Source organism: Ranitomeya imitator, chromosome 2 (assembly GCF_032444005.1).
Source record: "Ranitomeya imitator isolate aRanImi1 chromosome 2, aRanImi1.pri, whole genome shotgun sequence".
Lineage (NCBI taxonomy): Eukaryota > Metazoa > Chordata > Amphibia > Anura > Dendrobatidae > Ranitomeya > Ranitomeya imitator.
The window spans coordinates 40,966-56,775 of NC_091283.1; the positions used below are offsets into that span (position 1 = coordinate 40,966).

Genomic DNA, 15,810 nt, shown 5'->3' on the forward strand with positions numbered 1-15,810 from the left:
AAACACAACGCATCTGTCGCACGACGTGTGGCGATATGTCGCAATGCATTGCTAATGAAAGTCTATGGAGAAAAAAACACATCCTGCGGGCAACTTTGCAGGATGCGTTTTTACTCCAAAACGATGCATTGCGACGTACGTAAAAAAAACGCTAGTGTGAAAGTAGCCTAAGGCGTCATCACCATGTTTACTAGGCATGTCATTATCACCCTATAACATCCACTTTCACCGACACAGAAGCAGCGATCACAGTCTCTGGATAGTTCGCCCTGAATTTCAGCTTCCGCTCTACTCGCCGGGTTTGGGTTTTCCATTGCGTCTTTCTGCTGTAACAGGACACTTGTGATTGTTGCGGATCTGTCAGGGAGAAATTGGAGCGTGGTCACTTTAAGACAGGCGGCCTCTCCCTCAGTCCCAGTGCAGCTGCTCCTGGGAAACTTGTGCTCTGTCCTCTCCACACTGTGCAGTCAGCAGCTTGGATCCTTCTCCCCCCTGGTCCAGGTAAGTCCTCAGCCCCCCGGGATTGTGCAGCTGGGGTGTGTGGATTGCAAAAGTCAAGGTGTCAAAACTTCTGTCAGCAGGAACTGTAAGCTTCCTGTTCATGGAGAAGCCTGGGAGCCTCATAGCCACAGGGAGGGATCGTGTCTGCGGATTGTACAGGGAGGGATCGTGTCTGCGGATCCTGAGGATTATACAGGGAGGGATCGTGTCTGCGGATCCTGAGGATTGTACAGGGAGGGATCGTGTCTGCGGATCCTGAGGATTATACAGGGAGGGATCGTGTCTGCGGATCCTGAGGATTGTACAGGGAGGGATCGTGTCTGCGGATCCTGAGGATTATACAGGGAGGGATCGTGTCTGCGGATCCTGAGGATTGTACAGGGAGGGATCGTGTCTGCGGATCCTGAGGATTATACAGGGAGGGATCGTGTCTGCGGATCCTGAGGATTGTACAGGGAGGGATCGTGTCTGCGGATCCTGAGGATTATACAGGGAGGGATCGTGTCTGCGGATCCTGAGGATTACACAGGGAGGGATCGTGTCTGCGGATCCTGAGGATTACACAGGGAGGGATCGTGTCTGCGGATCCTGAGGATTACACAGGGAGGGATCGTGTCTGCGGATCCTGAGGATTGTACAGGGAGGGATCGTGTCTGCGGATCCTGAGGATTATACAGGGAGGGATCGTGTCTGCGGATCCTGAGGATTATACAGGGAGGGATCGTGTCTGCGGATCCTGAGGATTATACAGGGAGGGATCGTGTGTGCGGATCCTGAGGATTGTACAGGGAGGGATCGTGTCTGCGGATCCTGAGGATTGTACAGGGAGGGATCGTGTCTGCGGATCCTGAGGATTATACAGGGAGGGATCGTGTCTGCGGATCCTGAGGATTGTACAGGGAGGGATCGTGTCTGCGGATCCTGAGGATTGTACAGGGAGGGATCGTGTCTGCGGATCCTGAGGATTATACAGGGAGGGATCGTGTCTGCGGATCCTGAGGATTATACAGGGAGGGATCGTGTCTGCGGATCCTGAGGATTATACAGGGAGGGATCGTGTCTGCGGATCCTGAGGATTATACAGGGAGGGATCGTGTCTGCGGATCCTGAGGATTATACAGGGAGGGATCGTGTCTGCGGATCCTGAGGATTATACAGGGAGGGATCGTGTCTGCGGATCCTGAGGATTATACAGGGAGGGATCGTGTCTGCGGATCCTGAGGATTATACAGGGAGGGATCGTGTCTGCGGATCCTGAGGATTATACAGGGAGGGATTGGTCATTTCTGGATTCTCTGGTTACATTGTAGCATTTTACTTGGGGGATTCGGGGGCGCGGTTACGCTGTAGCATTTTACCTGGGGGATTCGGGGGCGTGGTTACATTGTAGCATTTTACCTGGGGGATTCGGGGGCGCGGTTACGCTGTAGCATTTTACCTGGGGGATTCGGGGGCGCGGTTACGCTGTAGCATTTTACCTGGGGGATTCGGGGGCGCGGTTACGCTGTAGCATTTTACCTGGGGGATTCGGGGGCGCGGTTACATTGTAGCATTTTACCTGGGGGATTCGGGGGCGCGGTTACGCTGTAGCATTTTACCTGGGGGATTCGGGGGCGCGGTTACGCTGTAGCATTTTATTACGTTGTAGCGATTTTTACTGTGGTTAGATCATTAAGCTGCGGATAGAGCTGAGCCTCATTTGATAGATTTAGGGTATGTGCACATGTAGATGAAACCTCTGCAGATTTTTCCGCACCTGTTTTGAGAAATCCGCAGGTAAAAAGCACTGCGATTTACCGCGGATTTTATGCGGTTTTTGTGCAGATTCCACCTGCGGTTTTACATCTGCAGATTCCTATTATGGAGCAGGTGTAAACCGCTGCGGAATCCACACAAAGAATTGACATGTTGCGGAATAAACAACGCTACGTTTCCACGTGTTTTTTTCCGCAGCATGTGCACTGCGGATTTTGTTTTCCATAGGTTTACGTGGTGCTGTAAACGCATGGAATACTGCTGCAAATCCGCAGTGGCCAATCCGCTGCGGATCCGCAGCAAAATCCGCAACGTGTGCACATACCCTTAGTGCTCTCATTATCTAGATGGATTTTGATGTCCGTGATGTGATGTTAAACCTCCATGACTATGGAAACACTGATACCTATGGGGGTCCTGGGGGTCCTCACTCTCCATTCAGCATCCAGGCTCTCAAACAGCTTGTTCGTGAAGAATGGAAAAAGATAGTTGTTGTAATATGTTGCCAACTTTATCATTCCATGCCTAGAAGACTTGGTGCTGACCTTATAAATTGAGGTGGTCATACACAATACCAGATGTTGGAGTTTTGGGGGTGTCCTCTTTTCAGTATTAACTAATTTGAGTAACATAGTTAGTAAGGCCGAAAAAAGACATTTGTCCATCCAGTTCAGCCTATATTCCATCATAATAAATCCCCAGATCTATGTCCTTCTACAGAACCTAATAATTGTATGATACAATATTGTTCTGCTCCAGGAAGACATCCAGGCCTCTCTTGAACACCTCGACTGAGTTCGCCATCACCACCTCCTCAGGCAAGCAATTCCAGATTCTCACTGCCCTAACAGTAAAGAATCCTCTTCTATGTTGGTGGAAAAACCTTCTCTCCTCCAGACGCAAAGAATGCCCCCTTGTGCCCGTCACCTTCCTTGGTATAAACAGATCCTCAGCGAGATATTTGTATTGTCCCCTTATATACTTATACATGGTTATTAGATCGCCCCTCAGTCGTCTTTTTTCTAGACTAAATAATCCTAATTTCGCTAATCTATCTGGGTATTGTAGTTCTCCCATCCCCTTTATTAATTTTGTTGCCCTCCTTTGTACCTTCTCTAGTTCCATTATATCCTTCCTGAGCACCGGTGCCCAAAACTGGACACAGTACTCCATGTGCGGTCTAACTAGGGATTTGTAAGCCTTCAGATCTTGTAATTAAAGTTATATTTTTAACCTTATTGTCATGTTAGGAGATAAAAATATCTTGTTCAAAATTTGGAAATTATTTTTGCGTTCGGTGAGATATTGAGAGGGTGTACTTATTTATGCAGAGCTCTGTGTATATACTATTCAGTATAAATGAGTTACACCCCTTTGAAAGGCAAAGTTAATCAATACCTCACCTGGTTGTCTAATCGGCTGATCTATAATAATTAGTTCACATGTATTTGTCTGATTACTTATAATCCGATGATTCACAGTCCATGAATGTTATAATCACTGAATCGCACCTCAGATGTTGAGAACCATCTTGGCCCACAAGTGCAACATCTAACATGAAATCCCCAAATCTTTAATGATTTTAATTCCACTTTTATTTAAGTAGTAAAAATACGTGAAACAGATGAAATGTTCTCCCTGATCCATTCCTCTGACCAGCACTTCTGGCTCAACAGATGAACCAGACATTCATGGACCGTAAAACCTCCTATGATCTGTGGCTGGTTTGGGTGCCGCCTCTAAATGACGCCTGTAACTAATTGTGCCACATGTGTCATTGGCTTCTGCTGGAAATTGTCTACAGGATCATGACAGCATTGTGTAGGTATATTGGGCTTTAAAGCCTTCCACCCAGCAATAACACATTACTATTGAGGGCAGAGAAATGTCTGCAAATGTGGATTGCTTTTTGCTTCCTACTTTACGTGCTCCAAATCCCTCCTGTCCTTTATTTCCATTGACATTAAATACAACCTGTCCTTAGATTCTTGCTGCCGAAACCAAGGGTTCACCTCCCACCTCTCCCATGTGGGTAAATAGGAAAAGACACGACCATTTCCTATAGCGGAGTGTGTCGAACCATCTGGGGGCAGAGCCATATTAGCCCGGCTTCCAGCTAGGGTTCCCGGGCCGTCGGTATCTTCAAAGAACAAAAATATATCTGGCTACAGTTGTGCATCCGGGTTCTGATTAATTCTCTCAGTGGTTTGAGCACAATGAATTGACTAACAGGTTCCTTTTCCAAGGTTATTCCCAGAATCACATTTTCAGAAAGCACAAATTATTGGTACTATATCGACCAAGTCTAGCAAATTTTTTTTTTTTTTTTTTTTTTGTGCCTACTCCTACCTTTGAGTTATCATGAAGTTAATTTATATGTGGAATTCACCTTTATGCTTCTGTGCACTGTATACAGTCCCTGCCTGACTTGATCTTCTGTAATCTACAAAAGCATAGCTGCCTGTGTGGTTCTACATCATTAGTTGGTTCTAAAAGAGCTCAAGTATCCTGCACATGGCAGCTTCTAATAACTAGGCAGTGTAGTGCTGGACTGTTTCATGCCAGCTGCTGAGAAATCAGTGATGTGAAACTGCAAATGCCACTATTGATGCATATGCAGAAGATTACCTTCTGCCATATGCATCAACGGAGCAGCATTTGTAGCTTCACGTCACTGATCTGTCAGCAGCAGATAACATACATGGCTAAACTAATCACAAACCATCTAATCAGAGCCTCAATCTGCAGTATATCTTTTCTCTCTATGAAGAGCCCTCTCCTGCAGTACATCACTCCTCTTTGCCCCATTCATTCAACCCCATCAAGCAGTACATGTCTCCAGTCAACTCCTTTTGGGATTTGGATGTTTCGTCCCCAGCAGTTCGCCCTGGGTACATTTTGTCCTGTTTGTACCCTGTTTGGCCCCCAGAATTTTGTGTTTGGATGCTTCGCCAGTTTGTCCTTGTGGTTCATGAATTCCCGTCCAGCATCAATCCACGTCACAAAAGTACTGCACAGGGTGCTTCACTTTTGTGACATGTTATATCAACTGTTTCTATCTGACGTCACGGGGAACCGCTAGACTGCACTCCGTGACCCAAGTAGCTGCAGCTGCGACAGGTAAGTATCATGCTGGGGACGAAATGTGCGCGGGCAAAATGTTACTGAGGGCAAAACATCCTACATCCACTCCTTTTATACAGTCTTATCCAGTAATACCTCTCCTCTCAGCCCCTCCTACAGTACATTTCTCCTCTCAGCCCGCTGTATACAGACTCATTCTGCAGTACAGCTGTCTTCTCAGGCCCGTGTATATAAATGCCCATCTTTCAGTACCTCTTTCCTCCCAGCTGCCTGTGTACAGACTCATCCTGCTGTACGTCTCTCCTCTTAGCTGCCTGTGCACAGACCCATCCTGCGGTACGTCTCTCCTCTCAGCTGCCTGTGTACAGAACCATCCTGCGGTACATCTGTCCTCGGAGCTGCCCGTGCACAGACCCATCCTGTGGTACGTCTCTCCTCTCAGCTGCCCGTGCACAGACCCATCCTGTTGTACGTCTCTCCTCTCAGCTGCCCGTGCACAGACCCATCCTGCGGTACGTCTCTCCTCTCAGCTGCCCATGTACGGAACCATCCTGCGGTACGTCTCTCCTCTCAGCTGCCTGTGTACGGACCCATCCTGCGGTACGTCTCTCCTCTTAGCTGCCTGTGCACAGACCCATCCTGCGGTACGTCTCTCCTCTTAGATGCCTGTGTACAGACCCATCCTGCGGTACGTCTCTCCTCTCAGCTGCCCGTGTACAGAACCATCCTGCTGTACGTCTCTCCTCTCAGCTGCCTGTGTACAGACCCATCCTGCGGTACGTCTCTCCTCTCAGCTGCCTGTGTACAGACCCATCCTGCGGTACGCCTCTCCTCTTAGCTGCCTGTGTACAGACCCATCCTGCGGTACGTCTCTCCTCTCAGCTGCCCGTGTACAGAACCATCCTGCGGTATGTCTCTCCTCTCAGCTGCCTGTGTACAGACCCATCCTGCGGTACGTCTCTCCGCTCAGCTGCCCGTGTACAGAACCATCCTGCTGTACGTCTCTCCTCTCAGCTGCCTGTGTACAGACCCATCCCGCGGTACGTCTCTCCTCTCAGCTGCCTGTGCACAGACCCGTCCTGCGATGCATCTCTACTTTCAGCCCAGTCTTGCAGTACACCTCTCTTTTCTGCTCAATATCTACAGCCCACAGCTCCAACTTGCAGTATCTCTCTTCTCAGCGCCTCCTGTAGTATTGCTGTGTTACTGGATCTGTGGCTACAGGGAGAAAATAAACTTAAAACTGCTGCTCACTACACAATGAGACAGCAATAATCCCCCCCTAACACTTTTATTAAAAGCCATCCCCTCATACAATTGCTTCAGAGCTGGTAGTGATCACAACACAATCGCTGTAGTAATCAGTGACTGAGCGCTCTCTGCACCAATGACTGGAAGCCGTAGTGAGTTATTATTTTATTTTATTTTTTTTCAGTAGTCGCTGCTTAAGTAACACAATGAAACCGTCAGTGTGGGGCGCGTGCACAACCAGCGCGCAGTAATGGGAGTGGTGACTGTAGCCGCTCTGGGCATGCCAGCATGGCTGAAAGCTGAAGGCTCCTGGGAGAAATAAAGTTCTTTTTCTCCCAGTGGCACACTTTCGGCGAGGCATCTTCATAACTCTATTACCCTCTGGTTAACTCTATATCTGCATGTTAATAGCGTTATCGGACCAGACAGTCTCCCTTTTAATATGGTTAGAGCTATTGGCCAACCAGAAACCCAGGAAGGCTCCCTTCCATATTTCAAAATGGAGCAATGGCTGTCTCTGCTCTTCAGGTGGATCTCCCTACTGACATCCTGTAGTGCTCGGCCTCTACAGCTCGTATCTGTGACGAATAACATGCCTCATACAAAACAAATAGTGTAATCTGGCACAAGAACGTCCACTGTTCTCACGACCGGTTCCCAGGAAACTGTACACTATATTGTTTGTCTAGTGTATATTTATTTAGGCAGCTGTGCACCTTTCTGTCCCTGCTGAAATCTTCTAGAGGGGTTCATTGCCCATGTGATCCACACAATTCCTCCAGTACCAGACACATTGTAACTGTGAGACCCAGGGGCATTGTATGTGTGGCACCACCGGAGTTCGGGTACCACAGTTTTGCTGCTTTCCTCTCGGGGAGGGTAATGCCATGCCTGGAAACAAGAGGGATCCCTTTGGCAGGTAATCTTACATGCAACATATTCTGACTCCAGGTCAGAAGGGGGAGCTCAAAACCTGGTTTTAGGGGAGCTTCCCTCAATATACATCCTGGTCTAGGGGAGGAGTTAGACAGTCTGGTGCAGACAAGAGACAGGGAAGGAGCAGAGGAGTGATCAGGAACTAGAGGATGGCTGCGATTGGGCCTCCTCTAAGCCAGAGCACAGAAACCGGGTAACGGGAGCCCAAGGTCGTAGGGAACTACTGGTCCCACGGCAGAACAGGAGGGCATAGGACTGTATGTAATTTGCCCACACAACACCTGAGGTACAGCAGCAGTTAGAGCCTGGAGTCACCATGTCAGAGACCCCAAGAGAACGTCTCAAGTTGCCTACCATGCAGGTACTATCCCAGGACAGGTGAGAAAGGGGTACCTTGTCAGATAACCACAGGTAGCAAGGGACTAATAGCGCAAAATGGAAGGCTCCCAAACTGACCTGTCAAAGGGATTCCTTCTTGTTTTCGCGCTGCCTGGACTCCCATCTACACCTGTTGCCGGTACCCTGGACTGAGGTTGACTGCAACATCAGTAAACCAGGTAAAGACTGCACCTCTGTGTCCTTCATTTATTTGCCGGTATTCACCATCCCTGCCAAACACATCGGGAGCCCGCTTCACCTGTGGGAAGCTTCACCATCTTTGCTGCAGTAACATCGCCCCAGAGGACCCCTTTAAGCAGCATCGGTCCCCTCTGTCCGAGAACAACAGGTGGCGTCACGAATACAAACTTTATTAATCCCTTTAAAGACCTTTCCCCTTTTACTTGAGTGCCCAGGGCCACGGACCGGGTTGCTGCCACCGTGACCACCCCTTTAACTGCGACTGTACCGAGTACCCCACTGCCCTGCCAGGCGACTCAACTTTGGCTTCACAAATAGGATTTTGTTCCCTGGCATCGCCAGGTACTGTGTGCCAGAGACTGTAACAATTTGCCTGTAAGCCGCCATTGCCGCGTCCTGTGGAGCGCGAGGGGAAGGAGGCGTACCTTCATGGGTGGAGCCAGCAAAAAGAGCACGAAGAGGAAGCAGGTGCTGCGCTGCAAGGAGAGCCAAAAGTGAGGACTCCGGGAACCCCAGAAAGAGGAGCGGGAGAAGTTCCCGACCGCACGCAGAGGAACTGCTACAGACTCCGGTGGCAAGACGTCAACCATGCAATGTTAGCAAGCTGGAAAGGACATGTCTGACACCGGAGAAGAATTGGCGGCGGTCGCAGCCGCAGGCCCCGCTGTTCCCATAAAGCCACCCGGCCCCGCAGTGCTCGCAACATCTGCAAGCCGGCCATACCCCGCAGCAGTAACAGCTCCTAAAATGCCACTATCCATGCCCTATATACCAGGAACGGCCTGGCTTCCACAATATTCAGGGGAGTCCCATACACTGAGTGACTTTAAGGAAAGGCTCTGCAGCCTCTTTGAAGTATATCCCTTGACAGAACACCTACTGTATTCTCACCCATCCCTTGTAGATTGTGAGCCTTCCCGGGCAGGGTCCTCATTCCTCCTGTACCAGTTATGACTTGTATTGTTTAACATTATTGTACTTGTTTTTATGTATACCCCTCCTCACATGTAAAGCGCCATGGAATAAATGGCGCTATAACAATAAATAATAATAATAATAACATCAAAAGGACAGCATCCTAACTGGCCAACTAATTGGCGCAGTCCTAAGAAAAGTAAAATCCTGGCCAGATATTGAAAAAAGAACTGTCAAGCAGATATTTGCCAAACGTAAAGCCACTTTTGACACCCGCACAGCTGCAGAAATCAAAATGAGGTTTTCTGGGTGCAAACAAAGAGCATAGGATAGCATACGGGACTATGCCCTTAATCTCCAGGAGGCACTACGGGCCATCGAACAGGTTGATCCTAGCAGCGTGCAGGATGGAGACAAGCTATTAAAGGAACAGTTCAGTGAGGGACTCCTGTCCAGCACCCACCGGACACAGCTGCGCATCCTGGCCTTGCAAAACCCTGACCTGCACTTTGCACATTTTAAAGACACGGCCATGCGGGTGCTGCATAAACCACCGCCCAGCCGCACAGTGCCCCCTAGGCGTCCAGCCCTCACCAGTAGGTGGCACCCTGTCATCAGGTCCCCGTTGAGGCTGACTGCACCTCCAGATCCAGGAACTGACTAAAAGTGTAGCTGCACTATCCAAAACTGTACTGTCCCTGCAGGAATCCCCAAAGGAGAAAATCCAGCTGGCTTACAGTCCGGAGGATGTCCCCTGACGACGACAGAAGAGAATCCCACCAATCAGAGGAAGAGACAACAACCGCTATCATCAGGATGGACAACCCATCTGCCGCCACTGTAACCAGGCAGGACACATGGCAAGATACTGCCATTTAAATGAGTGACCCCCTGGGGCAAATGGCCAAACCCCAGGAGTAGGACGACCATGCCCACAAAACTGGCGAGCCAAGTACTTCGGAGGATGACCATTGTGATCGATGGCATCCCGATGAACGCTTTACTGGACACCGGCTCTCAGATGACAATTATGCCTTACATTCTCTACAAACGGTATTGGGCTGACTCGAACATTACCCGTGGTCCAGATAGTGATTTGACAATAGTAGCCAGTAATGGTCAGCCTTTGCCACAGGTGGGGTACAAGGAGGTCACCATTAAGGTGGGGTGGGTAGCATTGAAGGCCCAAGGACTGGTGATAGTTGATATTGACTGAGAATGTAACCCCATGATGACCGTAGGTACTAAAGTCATAGAAAACTGTCTTGCCTGATTGTCTTGTTATAACAGGTGGCTGAGACTGCTGGTTCCAGTGAGCAGCATGACCTGCAAAAAGAAATCAGAGCCCGGATGCAGAGACAACAGGTAGAATTGTCAGGTGGAGAAATTTGACGAGTCACAGTGAGTGATCCAATCCCCATTGCAATACCCCCCCAGGAGTGAAATGTTAATATGGTGTCGTACAGCAATAGGCCTCAGAGGTAAAGACTACCAGGCCCTGGTAGAACCTGTGTATTCAGATAGTAGGCCCATGATCCTGACAGCCAGAGGGGTGGTTGATGTCCGTAAGGGGAGGGTGCCAGTACGCGTCCTTAACTGTGGAGAGAAAGAGGTCCACTTACCCAGATATGCCACACTTGCTAAATTGTTTACTGTTCATAATAACGCAATACAGACAACAGAACCCTTGGTCCCTTCAGACCAGGTGGAGGACAATGGCTCTACAGGACAGTTGTAGGATTGGTGCCAGAAGTTACGCACTGACTCTAAACCTTCACACCAAAAATGGGGCTTCCCGGGTGGTCCATGAGTATGAGCTCGTATTCAGCAAACACCCACTAGATTTTGGGCAGGTTAAAGGGGTTCAACATCATATCCCCACTGGAGGTAATCCACCTGTCACGATATGGTATGGAATATCAAATAAGTAGTAGTTTCTCTGCCTGTTAGCACCATAGCTGAGGGATTTTTGGCACTTCTGACCATGGTTCCAAAAACACATAGCAGACCCTGAGCTCAAAACCCCCCTTCCCATTTCTTCAGAGTTGAGCTTTCCTTCTCAGAGAGTGTGGGGGTTTTAGGAGAGCCAAGGTATTTACGACCGGCATTTCCTGCCGTGTATTATTATTATTATTATTATTTATTATTATAGCGCCATTTATTCCATGGCGCTTTACATGTGAGGAGGGGTATACATAATAAAACAAGTACAATAATCTTGAACAATACAAGTCACAACTGGCACAGGCGGAGAGAGGACCTTGCCCGCGAGGGCTCACAATCTACAAGGGATGGGTGAGGATACAGTAGGTGAGGGTAGAGCTGGCTGTGCAGCGGTTTGGTCAATCCATGGTTACTGCAGGTTGTAGGCTTGTCGGAAGAGGTGGGTCTTCAGGTTCTTTTTGAAGGTTTAGATGGTAGGCGAGAGTCTGATATGTTGTGGTAGAGAATTCCAGAGTAGGGGGGATGCACGAGAGAAATCTTGTATGCGATTGTGGGAAGAGGAGATAATAGGGGAGTAGAGAAGGAGATCTTGTGAGGATCGGAGGTTGCGTGCAGGAAAGTACCGGGAGACGAGGTCACAGATGTATGGAGGAGACAGGTTGTGGATGGCTTTGTATGTCATGGTTAGGCTTTTGTACTGGAGTCTCTGGGTGATGGGGAGCCAGTGCAGAGATTGACAGAGGGGAGAGGCCAGGGAATAGCGGGGGGACAGGTGGATTAGTTGGGCAGCAGAGTTTTTAGAATAGATTGGAGGGGTGCAAGAGTGTTAGAGGGGAGGCAAGCTGTGTAAGCTCTTGTCCAGTGATAAGTAACATAGTTAGTAAGGCCGAAAAAAGACATTTGTCCATCCAGTTCAGCCTATAGAACTAGAAACTTCTAGGATCCATGAAAGTTCTTTGTTTGGTTTTTGTAAGATATTAGGCAAACCATTTAAGTTAAGGACATGAAAATATATATTCTTAAAGTCTATCGGTGGATCTGCCCATCCCTCTAAACACGAGCTTTTAACTCCATCTGGTAAAGAAATAGGGATTTCTCTGTAAATATGTATCCCAGATAGGACATATTTGATCTCATTAGAATGCCCACGTTAATCCGAGATGAATGCTGGGTTTGTTATGACTATGACATGTTTTGTAGCGAAGTTATAGAAAGTAGATACATTTAAGGTTGCAGTACTCAGAATGTAGAGAGAGGAGGGTCTGGATAAGCCAGCCTTTCCGTGATGTCAGAGGCTGCAGGTTTTTAAATCTCTGCCAGATCTCCAGCTCAGTCTTCTTGTCTTCTTCTGGAAAGCCCTGAGCACGTCCAATGAGCTGGGACGTATGGAAAAAAAACTCCCCTAGCCTGGTTGCCTGCAATGCAATGAACTGAGAACATGTGAGTGTTACCTTTTCTCATTTAACCCCTGTTTATTTTATAATTACCCTTGTACATATTTGCAATTGTCTCATTTGTAACATCTTTTTATATAAACACTGCCTGAAACTTTTTACGGAGTATACTAATTAATATACTAGTTCTGTCTCCATGCTCTAACCGTACCCTAAGTCTTCTGAAGGGAAATACGCTACTGTTGTTTTGGGTTAGCTTCGGACCCATTTAATCGAAGATGGTGGCAGCGACCGTGTGCAGGCTTTTGGGGTTATGTTGTAGCGACTGCGGCATTGATAATTATTGTTCCTGCCTGAGTGGGAGTTGTGACGGGGTGTACGGCAGAGCAAGAAGGGACAACAGGCCGAGGGATGATTCAACAGATTTATTATCAAGAACGCTGGAACAACACATGCAGGTAGATCTACAGAGTCCACAATTAGTCCAGTGGAACAGGTTCGGGGCACCTCCCGATAATCCTTGTGCCAGGTAACAAAGCAATAGCCCACAATTAGTCCAAGGGATCCCAAAACAATCTCACGAACGACGAGATATGTCCTCAGCTCAAGTCTCGCCCCGTTCGCTTCCGCAGTCCCAGATGGACATGGGGTCTTGCCTCAGCTAAGAATCCCCACTCCTTCTCCTTCAAGGATCAACTCACATCTGATCTCAAAATAAGAATGGATTGTCTGAGCTCCTGGGATCCGCCCATGAAGGGGGTAGGGGTTACACCTTCTATTCAATGGTTGGGTCCACCAGAAGATTCTAGACTGGTGGGCTCCAGGCAGTCTATGTAATATGTACATTTGACTAGCCACCTGCTGTGAGGAAGAATGGCTATTCCTCCACTAGTGATGTTGACAAAGCTTAATTACATTAGAGCTTAGGGCTGCAAGTATTGGGGGAAGGAGACATTGTTACAGGTGAACTCCCAGCCAAGAAAATACATAAATTACAGCTAATAGAAACCAGAGAACAGTTACATACATCAAATGGCATATTATTCAAATACAGGACAGGGCAAAAGTACATATCACAGGAGTGACAGGAGTAGCTTATTGCGTCACTGCAGCGTGCCCAATAGCCAGTACATAGCAGGCAGCCTGTCTGGCGACTAATTACCCAGGGTGCAGTACCTAATCTGACCTGAGAGTAAGGGGGGCGCCAGAGAGCTGCAAGTTTCAAGTGGAACTGTAAGCGGGATATACATAAATCCCTGCAGTTCGTGGTATATTGAAAAGCAGTGGGATACCTAATATAAGCCCCTGCTGTAAACTAAGAGGTCAATAGCCTTGTGGGTGTTGTTTCATCACATTGTGGAGTGGAGGGATAGCTAAGATAAGCCCCCCTGCACATGTGATAGCCGTCTGTTGGCCTAAAGTCACCCCGACCCGTGACATAGGGGTGACGGTCACGGTGTGAATCGTGACCAATCGGTGGCAGCGGTCAGGGATTCCTGACACCGCCCATTACAGAGAGGTACCAGCCTGTACCTCCAGCTCACTGCCAATGTGCCAAGAGTAAGTTACGAGAGATGAAGGAGGCTGGGGTAATTAGAGATAGTTGTAGCCCCTGGGCAGCTCCATTAGTCCTCATCAGGAAAAAGGATGGTACAATGAGGATGTGTGTTGATTACAGGCAGATAAACCGCATTAAACACAAGGATGCCTACCCGTTTCTCAGAATTGAAGAGTCATTAACTGCTTTAAAATCTGCTATTTATCCATCTTAGATCTCACTAGTGGGTATTGGCAGGTTTCCGTGGCAGAGGCGGATAAACAAGACAGCCTTCACGACACCGATGTGTCTCTCTGAATTCAACTACATGCCGTTTGGATTGTGCAACGCACCAGGAACATTCCAGAGGATGATGGAGTGCTGTCTCAGGCACAAGAATTTCGAAACCGTCCTCTTGTACCTGGATGATGTCATCGTCTTCTCCAAGACATATGAAGACCACGTGAAGCACCTGCCTGAGGTGTTTGAAGCTCGGTCTAACTTTGGCATGAAGGTAAAGCAATCAAAGTGTCACCTGTCAAAACCCAAAGTTTAGTACCTGGGCCATGTGGTAAGTCCCGAAGGTGTGGCAAAAGACCCTGACAAGGTCACCGTGATCAGGGACTGGCCGAAACCCAGAAACATCCAGGAAGTCCGGCAGTTCCTTGGGTTGGTAGGCAAGTACTGAAGGTTTATTAAAGACTTCACGAAGATAGCCGCACCACTTCAATACCTGTTAGTGGGCCAGTCCAAGAAGACCAAGAGCAAGGGCCCTCCGTTTGAATGGAATGTCAGGCTGAAAGGATCCTTCACTCGGTTGAAGCTGGCTCTCATGGGGGATGAGGGACTGGCTTACCCGGACAATGACCAACCATTTGTGCTCTACACAGACGCCAACAACATGGGACTAGGAGCCATGCTGTTCCAGTTGCAGAAAGGCAAAGAGTGAGTAATTGCCTACGCCAGCAGGAAACGTCCTCTCACTGAAAGGAACCTCGAAAAATACAATTCCTTCAAGCTGGAGTTCCTAGCCATAGTCTGGGCGGTAACAGAGCAGTTCTAACACTACCTGGCCTCAGCAAGATTCACTGTGTTCACAGACCTGAAGCAAAACCATCTGGCGTGGCTGAACACGGGGTCTGGATATAAGCCTTGCAGCCTGCCCAAAGCCTACGTTGGGGGTTTATGATGGATCCTTCGCATCGGTACTGTCATTTATGAACAAAGACACCCTGGTATAAGACCAGTTGTATTCTTATAAATTCTGTTTTGCAATGTTTAAGCCAAAAGTGCCTTCTGTAAGGGAAGAAAAAGTTTAAACCTACTAAACCCTGTTTAAATGTATTTTAAAAATGTTTTACATCCTATTGAACCTGTATGTTTTCTTTCCCAGTCCGGGAGTACTGGATTTATTGGGGGGAGGGGAGGTGGCACCCCAGGAGTTTGGGTACCACAGTGGTGCTGCCTTCCTCTCGGGGAGGGTAATAGGTAATGTTTGTCTAGTGTATATTTATTTAGGCAGCTGTGCACCTTTCTGTCCCTGCTGGAATCTTCTAGAGGGGTTCATTGCCCATGTGATCCACACTATACCTCTAGCACCAGACACATTGTAACTGTGAGACCCAGGGGCATTGCATGTGTGGCACCCCAGGAGTTCGGGTACCACAGTGGTGCTGCTTTCCTCTCGGGGAGGGTAATGCCATGCTTGGAAACAAGATGGATCCCTTTGGTAGGTAATCTTACATGCAACATATTCTGACTCCAGACCAGAAGGGGAGCAAAAAACCTGATTTTAGGAGAGCTTCCCTCGATATACATCCTCGTCTGGAGGAGGAGTTAGACAGTCTGGTGCAGATAAGAGACACGGAAGGAGCAGAGGGGTGATCGGGAGCTAGAGGTTGGCTGCGAATGGGC

At 48.4% G+C, this 15,810-nt stretch overlaps 1 protein-coding gene across 1 annotated transcript in view; it reads left to right on the forward strand.

The window, feature by feature from the left end:
• Positions 1 to 357: 357 nt before the first annotated feature.
• Positions 358 to 15,810, forward strand: part of SYTL4 (synaptotagmin like 4) — a 185,663-nt gene continuing 170,210 nt past the window's right edge. Inside the window, exon 1 of the mRNA XM_069746070.1 lies at positions 358 to 501. The gene's annotated coding sequence lies outside the window, so the exon portion shown is untranslated. The remainder of the gene's footprint in view (positions 502 to 15,810) is intronic.